Source organism: Mobula birostris, chromosome 3 (assembly GCF_030028105.1).
Source record: "Mobula birostris isolate sMobBir1 chromosome 3, sMobBir1.hap1, whole genome shotgun sequence".
Taxonomy (NCBI): domain Eukaryota; kingdom Metazoa; phylum Chordata; class Chondrichthyes; order Myliobatiformes; family Myliobatidae; genus Mobula; species Mobula birostris.
Genome location: NC_092372.1, coordinates 146,291,858 through 146,314,716, shown reverse-complemented (window position 1 = coordinate 146,314,716; position 22,859 = coordinate 146,291,858). Strand labels below are relative to the sequence as shown.

At 39.9% G+C, this 22,859-nt stretch overlaps 1 protein-coding gene across 1 annotated transcript in view; it reads right to left on the bottom strand.

The window, feature by feature from the left end:
• LOC140195309 (uncharacterized) overlaps positions 1-22,859 on the bottom strand; it is a 193,964-nt gene that overhangs the window by 116,874 nt on the left and 54,231 nt on the right. The gene's annotated exons all lie outside the window — the stretch shown is intronic.

The following is a 22,859-nucleotide window of genomic DNA, read 5'->3' as shown; positions in this document are numbered from 1 at the left end:
AGAATTTACACTGCAACTTGAAAAGGAGAAGCTAAATTGAGATGTATTAGTATTACAGTGGAGTAAAAAGAATTACTGTGGTATGAGAGAGGAGCTGGCCAAAATTGATTGAAAAAGAACACCAGCAGGGATAATAACAGGTCTGCAATGGCTAGAATTTCTCGGAGCAATTCAGACGAAGTATTCTCAAGGCAGGACGACACAACAATGGCTGACAAGAGCAGTGAAAGCCAACATAAAAGCCAAAGAGAGCATATAACAGAGCAAAAATTAGTAAGAAGTTGGAGGATTGGACAGCTTTTAAAATCCAATAGAAGGCAACTGAAAAAGTCATAAAGAAAGAAATGATGGAATACGAAGGTAAGCTAGCCAATAATATTAAAGAGGATATCAAAAGATTCTTCAGATACATAAAGTGCAAATGAGAGGTGAGAGTAGATATTGGGCTGCTGGAAAATGATGCTGGAGAGGTAGTAATAGGGGACATGGAAATGGTAGACAAACTGAATGAGTATTTTGCATCAGGCTTGACTATGGAAGGCACTAGGATTATGCTGAAGGTTTGGGAGTGTTAGGGAGCAGAAGTGTGTGAAGTTACCATTACGTGGGAGAAGGCACTTGGGAAACTGGAAGGTCAGAAGGTAGATAAAACAAACTGGACCAGATGGTGTACACACCAGGTTTCTGAAAGAGATGGCTGAAGAGATTGTGGAGGTATTAGTAATGATGATACAAGAATCAGTAGATTCTGGCAGGTCTGTAAAATTGCAAATGTCACTCCACTCTTCAAGGAGAGAGAGAGAGAGAGAGAGAGAGAGAGAGAGAGAGAGAGAGAGAGAGAGAGAGAGAGAGACAGAAGAAAGGAAATTATAGGCCAGTTAGTCTGATCTCAGTGGTTGGGAAGATACTGGAGTTAATTATTAAGGATGTGGTTTCGGGTACTTGGAGGAACATAATAATATAGGCTGTAGTCAGTATGGTTTCCTTATGGGAAAATCTTGCCTGACAAATCTGTTGCAATTCTTTGAAGAAATAACAAGAAAGATAGGTACAGGAGAATTGGAGGATGTTGGGCACTTGGATTCTCAGAAGGCCTTTAACAAAGTGCCACACATGAGGCTGCTTAACAAATTAAAAGCTCATGGTGTAACAGGAAAGATACTAGCATAGGTAGAGCATTGGCTGATTGGCAGAGGAAAGAGTGGGAATAAAGGGAGCCCTTTCTGGTTGGCTACCGGTGACTTGTTCCCCAGGGGGGTGTGTTGGGACCACTTCTTTTTACGCTATAAGTCAATGATTTAGATAGCTCCTACTACCCACATACAGACAGAGCCAAAAAAGAAAGGCTCCAGAGATCAAGACAACTAAGAGGTTGTTGCAGGAGACAGAGGAACTGTTAGAGGATTGCCTTGAGTTAGCGGACTGGGCCACATACAAGAGCTCATTTGAGGACCTGAATGACTGCAGGGTCATAACAGATTTCATTAAAGCAATTGTGAATGAATGTGCCCCACAAAATTGTTCAGTGTTTACCCCAATCAGAGGCCTTGGATGAACCATGAAATCTGGAATTTGCTGAGGGCCAGATCAGAGGCATTCAAGTCTGGAGATAAATAATGCTACAAGAGGTGCAGGTATAATCTTCAGAAAGCCATCTTTCAGGCAAAGTGGAGATTCTGGACTAGACTGGAGTCAACGAGGGATGCTTGGCAGCTGAGGGAGGGCTGGAATGCCATAACCTCCTACAAAATTAAATCTTGTGACATAGGGAACAGCAGAACTTCACCTCCAGATGAGCTCAATGCATTCTATGTTTATTTTGATGACTAGAACAGGAGGGAACCATCACGCCCCCTTGTGTCTCCCGATGATCCTTTGGTCACAGTATTTGAAGACGTGGTCTGCATTCAACAGAGTGTATCTGAGGAAAGCATCTGGTCCACATAGAATAACTAGTCAAGTACTGAAGACCTGGGCTGACCAACTGTCTGGTGCATTCATGGATATCTTCAACCTCTTGCTCTGGCAGTGTTTGGTACGCACCTGCTTCACGCAGGCTTCAATTATACCAGTGCCCAAGAAGAGCGTGATAACCTGCTTCAATGACTATTGCCCAATGGCACTTACATCCACAGTGATGAAGTGTTTTGAGAGGCTGGTTTTGAAGAATATCTGTCCGAGTGGTGACTGGATCTGTTCCAATTTGCCTACAATTCTATAGCAGATGCCACCTCATTGGCTCTTCACAAAAATCTGGACCATCTGGACAGCAAAGATGCTCTTTCTTGATTACAGCACAGCATTTAATACCATCACCCCCTCAAAACTAATCAGTAAACTCCAAGACCTGGGCTTCAGTACTGCTTTCTGGAATTGGATCCTGGATTTCCTCACTTGCAGACCCCAGTCAGATTTGATTGGCAAAAACATCTCCACAATCTCTATCAGCACAGGAGCACCACAGGGAAGTGTGCTTAGCCCCCTGCTCTACCTGCTTTACACCAACGACCATATGGCTAAGTACAGCTCCAACACTATATACAAGATTGCTGATGACACAACTGTTGTGGGCAATATCAAAAGTGGTGATGAATCAGCATATAGGAGGGAGATTGAAAAGTTGGCTGAGTAGTATAATAACAATAACCCCTCAGGAGTGGGAAACCAGAGATCAATGAGCCTGCAATCATCGGAGGATCAGAGGTGGAGAGGGTCAGTATCTTCAAATTCCTGGGTGTCACTATCTCAGACGACCAATCCTGGGCAGATCATATAAATATAATTGCAAAAAAAGCACAACAGCACCTCTACTTACTCAAGAATCTGCAGAGATACAGCATGTAATCAAAAGCCTTGGCAGACTTCCGTAGATGCATGGGGCTAGTGTGCTTAGGCTGCATTACGGCCTAGTAAGGGTGCACCAATTCCACTGAGTGGGAAATCCTACAAAAGGTAGTGGATCCCTGCCCAGTACATCATGGGTAAAGCCCTCCCAACCATTGAGTCTACATGAAACACTGTTGTAGGAAAGCAGCAACAATCATCAAAGATCCTCACCACCTAGGCCATCCTCTTTTCTCGCTGCTGCCATCAGGTAGAAGATACAAATGCCTCAGGACTCACACCACCATTTTCCAAAACAGTTACTACCTCTCAACCATCAGGCTCTTGAACAAAAGGGGATAACTACACTCGTTCTATTTCTGGTGTTCCCACAACCAATGGTCTTACTTTAAGGGTTCTTTATTTTGTTATTTCATGCTCTTTCATACTGGTTTTTATTTTGAACTTAGGCTTTGTGGCCTAGTTTGCAGATGATACAAGATAGTTGGAGGGGCAGGTAGTCTTGAGGAAGTAGAGAGGCTGCAGAAGGACTTAGACAGATTAGGAGAACGGGCAAAGAAGTGGCAGTTGGAATACAATGTGGGAAGTATAGAGTCTTGGGAGTCCTCATACAGTATTCCCTGAAGGTTAATTTTCAGGTTGAGTCAGTGGTGAGGAAGGCAAATGTGATTTTAGCATTCATTTTGAGAGGACTAGAATATAAAAGCAAGGATGTAACATTGAAGCTTCATAAAGCACTGGTAAGACCTCAGTTGAGGTACGGTGAACAGTTTTGTGCCCCTTATCTAAAGGATATGCTGACATTGGAGACTGTTCAAAGGAGGTTCATGAAAATGATTCCAGGATTGAAAGGTTTCTCATATGAAGAGCGTTAGGTGTCTCTGCTCACTGGAATTCACAAGAATAAAGGGTGACCTCATGCAAACCGACCAAATGCTGAAAGACCTCAATAGAGTGGATGTGGAGAGGATGTTTCCTATGGTGGGGGAGTATAAGAACACAGCCTCAGAACAGAGGGACATCCTTTTAGATCAGAGATGAGGAGAAATTTCTTTAGCCAGAGACTGGTGAATCTGTGGAATTTGTTGCCAGAGGTAGCTGTGAAGGCCTAGTCATTGGGTATATTTCAGGCAGAAGTTGATAGATTCTAGATTAGTCAGGGCATGAAGGGATATGGGGAGAAGGCAGGAGATTGGGGATGACAGGCAAAATGGATCAGCCATGATGAAATAGCAGAGCAGACTCGATGGGCCAAATAGCCTAATTCTGCTTCTATATCTTATTGTCTTATTTAAGAAAGGAGACAGGCCATATGTGTGATGATTCATGTTCATCTGAACAGTAATGGGCCTGAAACATTAACTGTTTCTCCTGTTTCTCTTTCCACAGATGCTGCCTTATCAAATCAATTCAATTCAATTCAAGTTTAATTGTCATTTAACCATACATGAATACTCACGAATACAGCCAAACAAGACAGAGTTACTATGGGGTCAAGGTTCAAAGACACGTTACCAATAGTCACACACAAGATCTCAATCACGTAATAAGAGTCCCGACGCCCAACACCCTCCCCCCCATGACAACACTGATTGATGCCCTGTCTTCATACATACAAGTTAACAAACTCATGTAGAAAATCAGTAAAAATACTACATCACAGAATATGCATATATATCTGTCAAATGGCCCCCCATTCCTGCTCGGTGAAACCACAGCCTTGAGGCCCAGTCCTCACTTATACAATTAGTAAAAACCACACAACCACACAAATATATATTGTATGTATATAGTCCAGACCCCTCAGTCCATTTGAAATCTTCAGTCACAACTGCACTACGCCACCCCCAGTAGAGCGTGCCATCTCGTACACCTTTTCCTCCGGAAACTGAAAAGCAAGTGACCCTACAGGTTGTGGTCCCAAGTCCATTGAGTGCAGCCAAAAAAGAAAAATCTGCATTGGCAACAACAGGGCTCGTCTTCTGCTGAGCGAAACCCTGGGAGGGCAGCTCCGAAGTCATTCTGGACGCCATGCCACACCACCCCCAGAGAAGTGAGTGAAGCGCAGTGGCTTCATCCCCTCGCTCCAGGTGGCTGCAAGCAATGCAAGCCAGTGAATCAAACTTGTAGATTAACAATGTCCAAGGGGTCTTGAAATCACAAGAAAAGTGACATGACGGCCACTCATTATTAAACTTTAAGCCTCGATCGACTCAGGTGAAGCATGTTGCACAGCTCCTTCATTATCTCTGCCAGTGAGCAACTTGCTGATGGTGTAAACCTGCAGTACTTCAAGTTCTTAATGTATAGCAGGACCTTGCGATCATTAGAAGTATGTTTAAGTAAAACAGTAGCACTTTTTTTTGACCACATTGAAGACGCTTCAATCAGTCGCGCTGCCATCTTGCCGGGAGACCGAGTGTTTCCAGCATTTTCTGTTTTACTTCTAATTTTGAGCATTTACAGTTTGTTTTTAAAACATCGATGAACTGTGTACCTGTTCAGACACACCCGAATCTACTATCAAATAATAGCTTTCAAATGTCTATGTCCCACTGAATTGTCCATTCACTGCCAGCTCAAAACTCAATTATAAAATTCCTCACAGAAAGGCATGTTAAAAGTACTTTTAGGGGTCCTGCTTGGGGACAGTTCCTAATTTTGTTCATGGAAAACAAGATTTTCTCTATTGCAATAAATGTATTATTGTCATTATAAATATGGATTTTAAATCTTGTTTAATAGAAAAGTTTAGGGTTCAATTTTGGGCAATATGATACACTCCAAGCAGGTACACTTGGTCATCTCTATAATTTATTCCTCTTTACTAGTGAATAAATTTCCCTATTTACATTCTGTTACTGTTATTTGTGAACATGAATGGTAAAAGTAGAAACATTAGAAACTTTTTAGAAAGTTTTTAAAAGGCATTTAATAAAATCTGCTACTAGTTTTAAGGATCAGTTTCTATTTTCAAATGCACACAACAAGGAATAAAAGTGTAGAGATTATTTTCTAAACGGGGAGGAAATTCAGAGGTGTAAAGGGACTTGGGAATTCTCATGCAGAATTCCCTAAAGATTAACCTGCACATTGAGTTGGTGGTAATTTACCATTCATTTCAAGAGGACTAGAATATGAAAGAAAGGATGTAATGCTGAGGCTTTATAGGGCATTAGTCAGATTACACTTGGAGTATTGAGAGCAATTTTGGACCACAAAATAAGAATGGATATGTAGGCATTGGAGAGGATTCAGGGGATGATCATGAGAATGAAAGGATCAACATGTGAGGGGTGTTTGATGGTTCCAGGCCTGTATTCACTGGAGTTCAGAAAAATGATGGGAGGGGGGTGGAATCTCAATGAAAATTATCAAATGATGAAGGTTCTAGATAGAGAAGGTGAGGAGAGGATGTTTCCTATAGAGGATTCTAGGACAAGACGGTACAGCCTCAGAATAGAGGAAAGTCCTTTTAGAACAAAGATAAGGAGGTATTTCTTTAGTCAGAAGTCGGCGAATCAACAGATTTTGTGGCCAGATGACTGTGGAGGCCAAGTCATAGGGTATATTTAAAGCAAAGGTTGATAGTTTCTTGATTTGTAAGGGCGTCAAAAGTTAAGGGCAGAAGGCAAGAACATGGGTTAAGAGGGATAATAAGTCTGTCATGATGGAATGACGGAATAGACTCGATGGGCTGAATATCCTAATTCTGCTCCATTGCGATGTACTTTCTAAAGTTACCTATTCAGTTGAGGTGTACTGAAGCTTGTGTAATATCATAAACTAGGTCTGGTAATCAAGTTGTTCATGATGTAAATGGCAACACTTTAGATGAATGCATAATTTGTTTAATGGATTGCCTTGCCTACGCTTATTTTGAGTTATAGCATACTGTCATAGCCAACTTTTATTTTTATTAATTATTTACAACAAACACACAAACTTACACAAATTTCCAAAGAAAATATTGCATAATAAATATGCCCACTAGATATATGAAAATAGTGGGTTCTATTTTGCTTGAAAATATTCTCAAAGTTTTCCTATAACTTGTGTGTGTGTGTGTGTCTGTGTGTGTTGCACCCATCTGTGTAGCTGTGCTACGCCGTGCTTAGAGCAAACAGTTTTTAAATAGTGTCAATTGGGTGTGTTTGTGTTCAAAAACCAGTGATTATTGTCATTAATAATTGGCAAAAAATAAGCAGTAAGACAATTCAGAACTATCTTGCTCACCGTTTCAAGCATTCTTAGAGATGTAAGAAACAGCTGGGAGTGACATCAAAATAATTTCACTACTTAAGCAAGTTGGGAACTATGAAGAACTTGAAGGTATCAACAATCCTCTTGAATCATACAATGAAAATTAAGATTTGAAGGATGCAATCATCAAAAGCATTGTATGAAGGCTTATCTGCACTAGGTGTGCGCTGATTTTGTTCAGCTACAGTCAATTAAAAGGACACGGCATCACACAACTTCTCAATTAATAACAATTAATACACACTTTCTTGTAGTGTATTGGTAGTGTTCTAATTTATTTTATAGTTCTTTAAATGCAGAATTTATTACTCAGCTAAACTGCAGTTTGTCTTTTTTATATTTTCTATTTCCATGAAACTTTGGCTAATTGGGGCAGCTGATATATATATAATAATTATTTATCTACAGTTGCAAATAAATGACTAATTGAAAAGAAGAGCAGCAAGATATAAGTTGTTTCTGGACCCATGCCAGTGTATTGGACAATGAAATAATACATCCAATAATACATTCCTGGCAGAAATATTTTAAATGTCCTTAGCCACGGGTACGGTGCCGGAGGATTGGAGAGTAGTTCATGTTGTTCCGTTGTTTAAAAGGGGCTCCAAAAGTAAACCAGGTAATTACAGGCTGGTGAGCCTGACATCAGTAGTAGGTAAATTATTGGAAGGTGTTCTGAGAGATTGGATATACAAGTATTTGGATAGCCAAGGGCTGATTAAGGATAGTCAGCATGGCTTTGTGCGTGGTAAATCGTGTTTAACGAATCTTGTAGAGTTTTTTGAGGAGGTTGCCAAGAAAGTAGACGAAGGAAAGGCTGTGGATGTTGTCTACATGGACTTTAGTAAGGCCCTTGACAAGATCCCACATGGGAGGTTAGTTCAGAAGGTTCAGACACTAGGTATCCATGGAGAGGTTGTAAACGGGATTCAAAATTGACTGTGTGGGAGAAGACAGAGAGCGGTCGTGGATGATTGCTTATTAGACTGGAGGCCTGTGACTAGTGGTGTGCCTCAAGGATCTGTGCTGGGACCATTGTTGTTTGTTGTCTATATCAGTGATCTAGTTAATAATGTGGTAAATTGGATCAGCAAGTTTGCTGATGACACTAAGATTGGAGCCGTTGTGGACAGCGAGGAAGGCTTTCAAAGCTTGCAGAGGGATCTCGACCAACTGGAAAAATGGGCCAGAAAATGGCAGATGGAATTTAATGCAGTCAAGTGTGAGGTGTTGCATTTTGGAAGGACAAATCAAGGTAGGACATACACAGTAAATGGTAGGGCACTGAGGAGTGCAGAGGAAAAAGGAGATCTGGGAGTTCATATACATAATTCCCTGAAAGTGGCGTCACAGGTAGACAGGGTTGTAAAGAAGGCTCTTGGCAATCCGGCATTCATAAATCAAAGTATTGAGTATAGGAGTTGGGATGTTATGGGGAGGTTGTATAAGACATTGGTGAGGCCAAACTTGGAATATTGTGTACAATTCTGGTCACCTAATTATAAAAAGGATATCAGTAAGATTGAAAGAGTGCAGAGAAGATTTACTAGAATATTGTCGTGTCTTCAGGAGTTGAGTTACAGGAAAAGATTGAACAGGTTAGATCTTTATTCCTTGGACCATAGAAGGATGAGAGGAGATTTAATAGAGGTTTACAAAATTATGAGGGGTATAGACAGAGTAAATGTGAATAGGCTCTTTCCACTTAGATTAGGAGAGATAAATACGAGAGGACATGGCTTTAGGGTGAAAGGGGAAAGCTTTAGGGGAACATTAGGGGGAACTTCTTCACTCAGAGAGTGGTGGGAGTGTGGAACGAGCTGCCATCTGACGTGGTAAATGTGGGCTCACTCTTAAGTTTTAAGAATAAATTGGATAGGTACAAAAATGGGAGAGATCTGGAGGGTTATGGACTAGATGCAGGTCAATGAGACTAGCAGAATAATGTTTCGGCACAGACTAGAAGGGCCGAATGGCCTGTTTTCTGTGCTGTAGTGTTCTATGGTTCTATAGTTCTAATAAATATCCATACAACTTCTGGATTCCAACAGACCTGCAAATAATAATCAATGTACCCTTGAAAACTCTCAGATAACATTTTCTGTCAACAAATAATGTGTAACTATACCTAACATTATTCTTAATAGTGCTATCAAATTGTGACCTTGCATATTCAGTCTATTTACTTCAGTCAGTGATAGATGGTTGAAGGAGTGGCATTAGCATAAATTCATAAAATAGCTTCACAGCTTTTGTGAACAGAAGTTATTGAGAAGTACAATGTAAGATTTATGGCGAAGCATGGTAATCTATTACAAAGGAAATATTTCCTCTGTGGTATTTATGATCCTTCAGGGAAATTTAAATTTGAACATTTACACAGAATGGACATTAAGTTCTTAGACACGTCATTATCAAATTAATACATTACTATAGAATTTACAACATCACCATAATTAGGAATAACATCATACTTAGAGAAATCATAGCATTACATAATGAAAGGGGATTTACAAGGGTGTTACCTGGAATGGAGGGCGTACCTTATCAGAATAGGTTGAGTGAACTTGGCCTTTTCTCCTTGGAGCAACGGAAGGAGAGAGGTGAGCTGATAGAGGTGTATAAGATGATGAGGGGCATTGATCTTGTGAATAGCCAGAGGCTTTTTCCCAGGGCTGAAATGGCTAACACGAGAGGGCATAGTTTTAAGGTGCTTAGAAATAGATACCAAGGAGATGTCAGGAGTAAGTTTTCACACAGAGAGTAGTGGGTGCGTGGAATGCACTGCCGGCAGCGGTGGTGGAAGCAGATACAGTAGAGTCTTTTAAGAGCCTCTTAGATAGGTACATGGAGCTTAGAAAAATAGAGGGCTATGTGCTAGGAAAGTCTAGGCAGTTTCTAGAGTAGGCTACATGGTCGGCACAACATTGTGGGCCGAAGGGCCTGTAATGTGCCATAGATTTTTATGGTCAACGTTCTTCTATGAAAGTCCCCAAATCTGTAATAGGCCCCAACAGGGAGCAATTAGTGTATTTTCACATGTAATTGTGCATGTGAGTTCCAATATTGTCAGTATAACAGTAAAGCAACAAATGCTACATTTTCATTATCATTGCAATTACAAATTCCAAGTCTTTGTTTATTTTAGGGACAATACTCTCATTCCCGAAGATATTCTGAGGAAAAACTCATCTAAATCTAAACTACTATATACTTTCAGTACTCAATTCATGGTACATTATCTCTCTTAATGCCATGATTTTTTTAAGCAATGGATTTATTCCTGTTGATGCACTTTAGCTGTACTTGCCAGAATTTTCCTTTCTGGAATTTGGCAAAAAGCTATTTTCCAACATGTCATGATGATTTTGTTACTCTTACATTGTATAAGAATCTTGGCTGCATCCAAGATATGTATGAGTTTCATGTTTATCTTCAAAGATGCTTGGAAATTGCAAAATGACTTAAATGTATTCCTTCATATACAGTACCTGTCTATTTTCAATAGAACACTTTTCCTCCGCTCAAATAAATCCCTCTAACACTGTAGATCAGAATATGACAGGCACTATGCTACTGTCAGATAAGACACATTATTTTGCCAAACAACACAACAATATTTTTTCATTCCGTAGACTTTAAGGGAACATTGATTAGATGACTGTAACATAAAAGACCAGTAATTTCTGAGCAGTATCTCTATATCCAATTGGCAATAACCTTCATCACTTACTTTCTCTTCGAGTTGAGTAACACAGCATGGATACAAGCCCTACTGCCCAGTGAATCCATGTCCACTCAGTCAGTCCCAATTTCCTGTGTTTCACCCATATCCATCTAAGCCCCAGCCCTCCATGCACCTATCCAAGTACTTCTTCAATGGTACTGTTGTATCTGCCACAACTTCCTTTGCAACTTATGCCATTTACTTGCCACTCGCTCTGTGAAAAAGTTGCCCTTTTCACTCTCACCCTATATTTCCTAGTTTTAGACACTCCTACCCTGGAGAAAAAACTGTTACCATTCACCTTATTTATGCCTCTCATAATTTTAAACACTTCTAAAAGCCTGTCCTCCATTCTCCTACATTCCAAGGAAAAAAGACCCAGCCTGGCTAACCTCTCCCTATAACCCAGACCCTCTAATCCTATCCTGGCTAACCTCTCCCTATAACCCAGACCCTCTAATCCTAGCCTGGATAACCTCTCTCTATAACCCAGCCCCTCTAATCCTAGCCTGGCTAACCTCTCCCTATAACCCAGACCCTCTAATCCTATCCTGGCTAACCTCTCACTATAACCCAGACCCTCTAATCCTGGCAACATCCTCATAAATCTTTTCTGTACTCTTTCCAGTTTAACCCATATTTCCATTAATAGGGTGACCAAAACTGTACACAGTACTCCAAGAGTGGACTGCAACTGCAATTCTTGCCTGGACAGAATTACAAAGAGAAGAACATTTGTGATAACCTTTGAGGTGTCTCTTCTTTTTACAGAAGTTGAAATGAAATGTTAAGAATGCACTTGTCAGACTGTGTCTGATGACACTGACTTGGTTTTCAAAGAAGGTAATTAGTCTGCTGTCCAGTTTTGAAGACCACTATCACTACTTTAACTGAAGTTCTAGCACTAAAAAAATTTACTCGCTGTTATCTTTGATTCTTTTTAAGGTTTATGTATCCATTTCAAGTAAGTTTGCTCATTTTTTACAACACAATAGATATGTTGTCTGCAAAAAGTGCTAGTAAACATTATTTCAAGGCATTTAACAATGTCATGAAGACATATACTGCCCAAGCTTAACAGATCTCCTACATAGATATTGATTTATGTCCATTCATGTTGGTACTTTCACTATTTTAGATACCTATACATCTGACTTTACTTCTCTGTTTATTTAATCAAATTCACATTTTAATACATCTACATTTCCTCAATTGTACATTTTTTATTGTGCAATGGTCAGTCTTTAAATTTAATCTCAGAATTAACTGCTTCATTATGGAGCAGAATATTCTTAAAAGAAAAACAACAAATATCAAGATAACTTTGCACGAAAGATCTGAGCTATGTGAACAAATAGGAACAGTTTTCTCTAAATTTCAAGGTTTCCATCCTCACCTGAAATACTAGGGCCTTGTATTCCATATGATGGAAAATATTAGTGGAGAACTATGACTCAAAGTTGTGAATTAATGTTAATAGAACAGCTAAAGTCTGGATCAAATGTGGTAGGTAATCTAGAGAAGTCCACATATACAAGAATGCACAGGAGTCTCCAGCATCTGACACCATATCAACTTTTTGCAACTTCTTGAAATTTTAGTTGCACCTCTTTGAGCCTATTGCTCTCTTGCACCTCTGTGAGGATTCTGTAAAGAAGGAGACTGTGACAATACTATTTCAACTGGCGTCACAAAGTTAATGCAAGTTTCTACAATGCCATTTGCCTGCTTAAATCTTATTCTGATGTATCAATGGACCATATTACAATGGTCCATGAAAATATCTTGGAATGAAATTTTTAAACTTGTTCACACCTCTTCGTTATGTGCGCGTCACTCTCTTTTACAATTTAAAGTTGTTCATAGAGCCTATATGACTAAAGATAAGCTCTCTCGTTTTTACTCAGATTTTTCTCCATACTGTAATAGGTGTAATGTCGAAGAGGCCTCTCTAATTCATATGTTTTGGTCCTGCCCGCGGCTTGGTAAGTTTTGGAAAGTAGTATTTCAAACTTACTCGGAGCTTTTTAAAGTAAACTTTAAACCCAACCCTCTGACTCCCTTGTTTGGCATTGTTGGAGGAAATGATTTTACTCTTAAGCTGAATGATTTGCATATTTTGGCTTTTATTTCTCTTTTAGCCAGAAGAGTTTTGTTGTTTAAATGGAAAGATGCTGCTCCACCTACTCATGCCTATTGGTTGATTGATGTTATGTCATGTTTAAATATAGAGAAGATTAGGTGTTCTATTTCTATAACTAGACAAGATTTTTTCACATTATGGGGACCTTACTGGAACTACTTTCACAATTTTCGATTTGGTCAGCAATGATGATGGCTATTATATGTTCGAATTTACGACTATATGTCAGATTTTTTTCTTTTAACCAAACAGCTGTTTTTTTCTCTTTTTTTCTGTTTTGTTATGGGGTTTTGATTTTGCTTTAGATTAGAATAAAATATACCTTTTCAATATTATGGTTAATTTAGTATACATAGTTATGGGGCAATTCAACCTTGTTTCTGTTTCCATAATATCATAATGTATTTTGTATTCGTCTATGCAAGTAATTAATAAAAATATTGAAAAAGAAAGAAAGGCATGAGTAATACTGAGACAGCAATACAGAATAATTTCATCAGACAGTTGGAAGAAAGGGAAAGAGGGAAACAGGCTCTCCTTACCTAACAAAAGTCACAAAGGAGAAAGCACTCAGCAGCCAGATAAAAGTACCGGTTCCCAGAGGTCTTCAAAAAGATGCTGAAACATGAATGCTAATAATAACATTCTGTATTTGCACAGAGTCCTTAACAGTGGAAATATCCTAAAGCACTCTGCAATCAGACAAACATTAGTGCAGCACCAGGAGAGAAAAATATTTGAATATGTAACCAAACATTTCACAGAGGTTGACTATTAGGGAGGGGGACAAGGGAGGAAGCAGAAATGGAGGAGGAGAACAACAAATTTCACATCACATGCCAGTGATATTAAACTTGATTCTGATTCTGAATTGGAGTGGTTGCAGAGAAAAGAGGGCCAAGGCAGTAAGGAATTAAATGGAAAGGCAAGAATTTTGAATCTGAGATGCTGGGAACTATTAGTTAATTACACTACTAACAGCATAAAAAATAAGAACTTATGCACATCAGGCTGCCCAGTGAGGCATTAAAGTAGGCACAGTCAGAGGTAACAAATAGGTAAGAATATCAGCACTACATGCTTTCAATCATGAGAGGTGGGTAATATTGGAATTCAATTAAGAGCAACACACACAATATGCTGGAGGAACTCATCAGGTCAGGCAGCATCTAGGAAACGTAGGTCCTCAGCTTTTTCTGCAGAACTGCCAAAGGGTTTCAACCCGAAACGTTGACTATGCTCTCTTCCATAGATGCTGCCTGGATTGCTGAGTTCCTCCAGCATTTTGTATGTGTTGCTCAGATTTCTAGCTTCTGCAGATTTTTTTCTTGTTTGAAATTGTAATTTAATTGCCTTCTTAAGGAATTGTACACAGAACTAGAAACTCAAAAGGAGTCTAGTGGAAGGTTAGGAGGCTAACTCTCTAGTTCACCCTCAACGTCCAGGAAAGTCTGTTGCATGGAGGGAGTTGGAGCAGTAAAATCACTCCCTAATATATGGAGCTTGAAAGACAAGTCAAAGACAATGCATTTAGAAGTGTATATTGGTTAATCTCTGTAGCAAGGGAAGGTGACTACTAAGAGACCTAGAAAAGAAGTAGGAGATGTTGTCAGCATACACTCAGTGGCCACTTTATTAGGTATAGGAGGTAGCTAATAAAGGTTTGATGTGTTGTGTGTTCAGAGATACTCTTCTGCATACCATTGTTAAAACACCTAGTAATTTGAGTAAATGTCACCTTCCTGTCAGCTTAAACCAGTCTTTGAAATCTCTAATTAACAAGGCACATTTACCCACAGAACTGCCATTAACTTGATATTTTCGGTTTTTTGCACCATTCTCTGTAAACTCTAGAGACTGTTGTGCATGAAAATCCCAAATCAGTAGTTTCTGAGCTATTCAAACCACCACATCTAGTCCCTAATATTCCTTGGTCAAAATCATTTGGATCATATTTCTACCCCCATTTTGATGTGCGGCCTGATTATCTTGACCACGTCAGCATGGTTTTATGCATTGAGTTGCTGCAAAATGATTGGAGGATTAGACAATTGCATTAGGTGTATAGGTGTACCTAATAAAGTGGTCACTGAGTGTACGTGACAGCTGACCTCCACAAACGGAGATTAAAATTACTTAGTTATAGAATGTTGATCAGGAAAAAGTGGCCAATAATATGTTCAGTGCTATTAGTACAGGAGAAGGTTAAACAAAGGACTTCACTAGATTATAAATGGATAGAAGATTGTGGAAATAAATCAGGGCACTCTCACTGAAGGAAAGAAATGGAGTTAGATAGACCATTAGACCAAGAAACAAAATTAGTTATTTGGCCCATTGAGTCTGCTCTGCCATTCCATCATGGCTGATCTATTATCCCTCACAACCCCATTTGTCTGCCTTTTCCTTCTAACCTTTGACATGCTTACTAATCAAAAAACTTTCAACAGATTTAAGTATATCCAATAACTTGGCCTCCACAGCTGTCTGTAGCAATGAATTCCACAAATTCACTACCCTCTGTCTAACGAAATTCCTCCTCTTCTCTATTCTATTATGAGGCTGTACCCACAATAGGAAACATCCTCTTCACTCCGTCTCGGACTTTCAATGGGATCCCACCTCCCCCTCATTCCTCTAAACTCCAGAGAGTACAAGCCCAGAGCCATCAAATGCTTCAGATACATTAACCCATTTGTTCCCAGGATCATTCCAGAGAACCTTCCCTGGATCCTCTCTGATGCCAACACAACCTTTCTTAAGTAAGGGGCTCAAAACTGCTGACAATACTGCAACTGCTGTCTGATCAACACCATATAAAGCCTCAGCATTATATACTTGTGTATTCTCACCCTCTTGAATGAACGGTAAAACGGCATTTGCCTTCCTTACCACCAAGCCTGCAACTTAATCTTTAGGGAATCCTGCACGAGGACTCCCATGTTGCATTGCACCTCTGATTTCTAAGTGTGCACGCCGTTTAGAAAATAGTTAAAGCCTTTATTCTTTATACAGAAATGCATGACCCCATTTGTCTGCCTTTTCCTCCTGTATTCCACCTGCAACTTTTTTGCTCATTCTCCTAATCAGTCTAAATCCTTGTGCAGACTCCCTGTTTCCTCAACACTATCTTCCCCTCCACTGTCTACGTATTGTCTCCAAACTTGGCCACAAAACCATCAATTCCCTTAACCAAATTATTGACATATAACATGAGAAGAATCAGTCCAAACACCACTAGTACTGGCAGCCAACCAGAAAAGGCCCCCTTTCTTCCCACTCTTTGCTTCCTGCCAGTCAAACTTTTATCCTTGCTAGTATCTTTCTTATAATATTCTTGGCTCTAACCTCATATGCAGCATTTTGTCAAAGGCCTTCAGAAAATCCAAGTAAACAACATCTACTGACTCTCATTTGTCTATCCTTCTTGTGTGTTCCTCAAAGAATTCCAACAGATTTGTCAGGCAAAATTTTCCCTTAAGGAAACCGTGCTGACTTGGGCCTATTTTGTCATGTGCCTCCATATGCCCCAAGACCTCATTCTAAATAATGGACTCCAACATCTTACCAACCACTGAAGTCAGGTTGACTGGTTTATAATTTCCTGTTTTTAGCCTCCTTCCTTTCTTAAACAATAGTGCCATCTACAATTTTCCAATCCTCAAGAACTATTTCAGAATCCAGTGATTCCTGAAAAATTGCTACTAATGCCTCCACAATCTTTTCAGCTACCTCTTTGAGAACCCTGGGTTGTATTCCATCTGGTCTAGGTGACTTAACTATCTTCAGCTTCTCCTTAGTAAAGGCAACTACCCTCAGTTTTGCTTGTCAACACTCTTGAGTGAGTTTCTGGCATACTTACAGTGGTTTCCAGTGAAGACTGATGAAAAATACTTATTTAGTTCATCTGCCATTTCTGTCCTCCATTATTATCTCTCCAGCATCATTTTCCAATGGTCCAATATGCACTCTCACCTCTCTTTTACTGAATAAAACATTTGGTACCCTCTTTTTATATTATTGGCTAGCTTACCTTCATCTTTTACCTTTAATCTCCTTATTGTCTTTTCAGTTACCTTCTGTTGTTTTTTTAAAAGCTTCCCAATCCTCTAGCTTCCAACTATTTTGCCATGTTATATGCTCTCTCTTTTGCTTTAATGTTCCCTGACTTCCCTTGTTAGCCACAGCTGCCTCATCCTCCCTTTCATATACTTCTTCTTTGGGATGAATCTATCCTGTGCATTCTGATTTGCTCTCAGTACAGGCGGCCCTCATCTGTGGATTCAACCAACGGCAGATCGGGATCGAAAAAAAAACCCAGAAGTTCTCTTTCCAGCACCCGTTGTTTGAGCCCAGATCCTGACATTACTATTATTCAGCCTCTCCCAAAGCGAACTTATTCCCTACACAATACAGTGTAACAACCATTACATAGCATTTCCATTACATTAGGTATTATAAGTACTGTAATCTAGAGATGTGGGCACGTGGCCAAATGGTTAAAGCATTGGACTAGCTACCTGAAGGTCGTGAGTTCGAGCCCCAGCTGAGGGAATATGTTGTGTCCTTGAGCAAAGCACTTAGTTACGCATCACTCTGCGATGACACCAGTGCCAAGCTGTATGGGTCCTAATGCCCTTCCCTTGGACAACATCGTGCCTTTCTTCAAATGCATCACACGATGCAGAAATGCCTTTCCCTAGTGGGCACTACCACAAGCTGCTTTAAAAGGCCATCTCATAAGCTGCTGCTTTGCCCAACATTGATGGAGGTTGCAGAAAGGTAGGGAGAATGAAAAGGGAATAAAACAACAGGATCATCAAGGATTACAGTGATATGATATAGGAGTTGGCCAAAATAACTGACAGGGATGATAGCAGAGCAGCAATGGTGTGAGCTTCCGGGGGAGAAAATGAGGAAGGTGCAAGATAGATGTATTCCAAAAACAAAGAAATACTCAAATGGCAAAATAGTACAACCGTGCCTGACAAGGAAAGTTAAAGCTAATGTAAAAGTATAAGAGAGCACATACAACAAAGCAAAAGTTAGTGGGAAGACAGAGGATTGGGAAGCTTTTTAAAACCTACAGAGAGCAACTAAAAGAATTATTAGGAGGGAAGAGATGAAATTTGAAAGCAAGCAAGCAAACATTATCAAAGTGGGTGGTAAAAGCTTTTTTTTTTTAAGTATGTAACAAGCAAAATAGAGATGAGAATGGACATGCGGCTCCTTGAAAATGGGGCCGGAGAAATAATAATGAGGGACAAAGAGATGGCAGATGAAGTAAATGAGTACTCTGCAACAGTCTTCACTGTGGAAGTCACTAGCAGTGTGCCAAATGCTTAAGGGTGTGAAGGTAGAGAAGTGAGTGCAGTTACTATTACAAGGGAGGAGGTATTCTAAAAAGCTGAAAGAGGTAAAGGTACAAAAGTCACCTGGGCCAGATGAGCTACACTCTAAGGTTCTGAAAGAGGTAGCGGTAGAGATTGTGGAGGCATTAGTAATGGTCTTTCCAAAATCTTTGGGCTCTGGCATAATATTAGAAGACTGGAAAGTTGCAAATGTCATTCCACTCTCTAGGAAAGGAGGAAGGCAGCATAAAGGAAATTATGGACCAGTTAGCCTGACCTCAATGGTTGGGAAGATGAAGTTGTTAAGGATGAGGTTATGGAGTACTTGGTGACACAGGACAAGATAGAACAAAGTCAGGATGGTTTCCTTAAGGGAAAATTTTGCCCGACAAAACTGTTGGAATTCTTTGAGGAGATTACAAGTAGGATAGATAAAAGGGATTCAGTGGATGTTGTACATTTGGACTTTCAGAAGACCTTTGACAATGTGCTGCACATAAGGCTGCTTACCAAGTTAAGAGCCCATGGTATTACAGGAGAGTTACTGGCATGGTTGGAGCATTGGTTGATGGTAGGATGCAGCGAGTGGGAATAAAAGGATCCTTTTCTGGTTGGCTGCTAGTGACTAACGGTGATTAACGGTGTTCCACAGGGGTCAGTGCTGGGACCACTTCTTTTTATGACATAGATCAGAGGTCGGCAACCTTTTTGCCTCTGTGGTCTGGATCACGTATTAATGAGCGGACGGCGGGCCAAATAAATGCCATGAGGAACTTGAAATATAGGAATTATCCATTTAAATACATCTGGTTATGTTTTGCCTCAAATTAATGAATAATGCATGCTAGAAAATTATTTGTGCTTAACCAAGGATGCCAATTAGTAATCAAAGAACTCAGTTTAGTTGTAATTTATTTCAATCTTTTGAATCTATTAAAAGGACACAAAGAATCTTTAAACATAAATCGTATGAACATGATGCATTGAATGGTGGTAAATTAAGTATAATAGAAAAAGAAAATTTTAATGCAAACAGTCAATAAATCAATGTGAAACTTGATGCTGTTTGTTGCTTGAAAGCTTCTCAATATTGGGTGTCAGACTTGTTGATGCCAAGAGCAAGATATTATCCAGATGGGCATCAGTCAATCTTGTTCTCAAATGGTTCTTGGTGTGTTTCATTTTTGAAAATAATTGCTCACACAGATAAGTGCTGCCAAACAATGATGCCATCTTTTTTGCATGGTCCACTAAGTTAGGATACTTCCCACTTGGATGAATATATTTTCCATAGAAGTCAAGCACTGACACATCATCAGAATGAAATTTCGATCTCAATATGTCGTCACATTGCATCTCAATAAATTCCATTTGAAAAATTTTTGGTGCAGTGTCCGCTTCCACATCAAATGGAGTAGCAAGCAGCTTGAACTCATTTGCATGCAAGTGAAAATCAGCAAAACCAGATGAAAACTCTTTTGTCAATTCTTGGACCATATTCACAAAAATGTCTGGATCTTGTGCTTTACTTTTTTGAAAAGTGGGAAAATGTGCACAATTTCCTTTTTGAAGCTGGTACTCGAAACAATTGCAGCTTTCTTTCCACCATGGTGTGTCTCATAATGTAGCCTGATATTTGCCACCTTCTTCACAGCAACATTTTCTAGGCAAATGAGACAAACTGGTTTCCCAGCTTGCTCGATGAAGAAGTAACCTAGTGTCCAAATGTCTTGGAAATTTCGGCACTCAGTGTCTACCTTCCTGTGTTTTGCATTCATTGCCACTGAAATTTTTTTCTTCAATTTTATTTTGAAACGCGAGTTATTCAACAAGTATCGTAGCACATGTAGTTATCTGGATAATTAGCGTGGATTTCTTGTTAAAACACAGTGACACTGTTTCTGTTTACAAATTTGAATGATCCCATCTAAAAACCTGTGCGTGCACGGACAGTATCTAACACAAATTAATAAGGTAGTCTGCCCTCCCGTCATTCGTATATACCAATGTTTGGTTTGGAACAAAACAGAACCTGGGGCCAGTGTAACAAGACGCCATGCATGTCCATCAGTGTGGTCGCGTGAAACACTCAGAATAAGGAAAAATCGCTCGCGGGCCGGATAAGCATGGTATCCCAATATTTGCTCACGGGCTGGATGTGGCCCACGGGCCATAGGTTGCCTACCCCTGACTTAGATGATGGTTTAGATGTCTTTGTTGCCACGTTTGCAGACGATAGAAGATTGGTGGAGGGGCAGGTAGTGTTGAGGAAACAGGTGGGCTGCAAAAGGACTTAGATTAGGAGAATGGGTAAGAACGTGGCAAATGAAATACAATGTTGGAAAATGCATGGCCATGCACTTTGGTAGTAGAAAACAATGTGCAGACTATTTTCTAACTGGAGAGAAAATACAGGAATCTGAGATGCAGAGGGACTTGGGAGTCCTTGTGCAGAACAACCTAAAGGTTAATTTGCAGGTAGAGTTGATGGTGAGGAAGGCAAATGTCATGTTGGCATTCATTTCAAAAGGTCCATAATACAAGAGCAGGAATGTGATGCTGAGGCTTTATGAGGCACTGGTGTGGCCTCTCCTTGAGTATTGTGAACAGTTTTGGGCTCCTCGTCTAAGAAAGGATATGCTGGCATTTAGAGGTTTCAGAGCGGTTCACAAGGATGATTCCAGGGATGAAAAGGTCATCATATGAGGGTCTGTACTCGCTGGAATTCAGAAGGATGGGGAGGGGGGGATTTCATTGAAACCTTCAGAATGTTGAAAGGCCTAGATGTGATAGAAGTGGAAAGGATGTTTCCCATTATTGGGGAGTCTAGGACAAGAGGGTACAGCCTCAGGACAGAGGGGCATCCATTTAAAACAGGGATGCAGAGAAATTTCTTTAGCCAGAGGATGGTGATTTTGTGGAATTTATTACCTCAGGCAGCTGTGGAGGCCAAGTCATTGGGTGTAATTAACAAAGAGTTTGATAGGTTGTTGATTGGACATGGCACCAAAGGTTATGGAAAGAAGGCAGGAAGCGGGGCTGGGGAGTGGGGGACAAAAAGGATTAACCATGATTGAATGGCAAAGCAGACTTGATGGGCCAAATGGCCTAATTCTGCTCCTGTGTTTTATGGTCTTATGGTTGCCTATAAAGGTCAAACATTCATTAAGTCCCTGAGCTATTTAGCATATTCAACACAAGTCAATTCAAGTCCAAGCTTCTTGCTATTTCAACCATAAAGATGTATACTACCAAACAAAACAGTGCTCCTCCGGACAAAGGTGCACAATACTAAATAAGCTGAGTTTCGCATTACTCAATTTAATTAAACTTTAATGTAAATACTGTTATTTATTTATTTTTACAGGCATAATTTGAGCAGTAAAAAAAAAAACAAAATGGCCTGCTGCTTAAACAAGGTCCACAGCAACTTGGGAAGGTAGCCAACCAGTTGCAGGTACTGAAAATATTGGGAAACATTATCATCTATTATTTCATTTCTTCACTCCAAATAGTAGAAAATTTTTCATCTTTATTTATGAGAACCAAATCCCCTACAGTTTAAATAACCACTTCTTCACAAGTGGAAGCATATTCCCCGAATCCACGTTTTGCCAATATCCTTCATAATTTCAAAACCCTCACCATCCTTTCCTGTATTTTGACCTATTCCTGTAGATTTCTGCAGAGCCCTCTCCAACATCCCATCTCCTTTGGACCAGCAACAATCTGTGTGATCTAACCAAAGTTTAATATAGACTAACATAACTTCCCTACTCACCCTAGAAATAAATAGTAGTGCTTTACCTTTTTATATATCTTGCAAACTAATAGCACAATTTTTAGTGATCTTTGGCTTTCAGATGTCATTAAGCTGGAAAGAATGTGTTAACAATTCACGAGGATGATACTGGGACTGAATGGTTTGAGCTCTAAGGAGAGTCCAGGAGGCTGGGACTTATTTTCTTTGGAGTGTAGGAAGCTGAGGGTGACCTTATAGATGTATATAAGATCATCGGGTGCACAAGTAAGGTGAATGGTCACCATCCTTTTCCTAGGGTGGAAGAGACTGAAACTAGAGGGCGTAGATTTAAAATAAGTGGGAAAGATTTTAAAGGGATCTAAGGGGAATGTATTTCACACCGAGGATGGTGGGCATATGGGATAAACTGTCAGAGGAAGCTGCAGAGGCAGGTACAATAGCATATTTAAAAGGCATTTTGACAGGTGCAGGAAAGGTTTAGAGGGATGAGGGTCAAACACTAGTGAATGGTAGTCTGGATAGGCATCTTGGTTGTCATGGATGAGTTGGGCCAAAGACCTATCTCTGTGCTCTATGACTCTATTACTCCATGACTTTGTCTCAAAAATTCCTCTGCCCTTCTGCCATACTGGACTCACACCTTTCAAGAAGACTTCCTTCCAAAATATGCTATTCTGAATTTCATTTGTCAATTATATTATCATTTGCAAGTTCCTTTGTGTCCTCCGGTACTTTGCCGCAGTCCTGCTCAGTATGCATTATAAACCT